This window comes from Fukomys damarensis, unplaced genomic scaffold (assembly GCF_012274545.1).
Source record: "Fukomys damarensis isolate Sample0158 unplaced genomic scaffold, DMR_v1.0_HiC HiC_scaffold_13, whole genome shotgun sequence".
NCBI classification, from domain to species: domain Eukaryota; kingdom Metazoa; phylum Chordata; class Mammalia; order Rodentia; family Bathyergidae; genus Fukomys; species Fukomys damarensis.
The window spans coordinates 24739255-24739869 of record NW_022900925.1 but is presented as its reverse complement, the minus strand read 5'-3'; positions in this window follow the sequence as shown (position 1 = coordinate 24739869).

Here is a 615-nt window from a genome sequence, read left to right as displayed (position 1 = left end):
TTTTTTGGTACCAGGGATCAAATTTAGGACTTTGCACTTGCGAAGCAGGCGGCGGAATCACTGAGCTAAATTCCCTGCCCAAAAATGTTTTATTCTGAGATAGGCTCTCACTGAATTGCCCAAGCTAGGCTTGAATTTGAAGTCCTCCTGCCTCAGCCTCCCAGAGTACTGGGATCACAGGCATGTGCCACCTACTCCCACTTTGCTGTCTTCTTGCGGTATTCTTGTCGCTTCTCAGCCATTTTATTTTTTTAAATGTTCACATTTTCCATTTGATGGCTTTGCTTCACAGTTCCTCATCCTTCTCTTCATGGTGACATGGCCTCGCTACTATCAAAGACAACCCCCCCACTTGTTTTCCAGATACTTTTTCCTCTCTTCAAGGGCTTTGCATCAACAATAGCATTTCACCATTGTGTTCAAACATCATGCGATTTCTATCTTACACACACACCCACACACTACCTTTGGCTCTTCGTAGTACCCCATTTCTCTGTCACAGTAAAAAGTGTTGAAAGACTTTCTTCTATTCAGATGCTATCTCCAGTTCCTATTTATAGCTTCTTTCTCCACCTCCTCCTCCTCATCCCCCCCTCTCTCCCTCACTTCTTATTC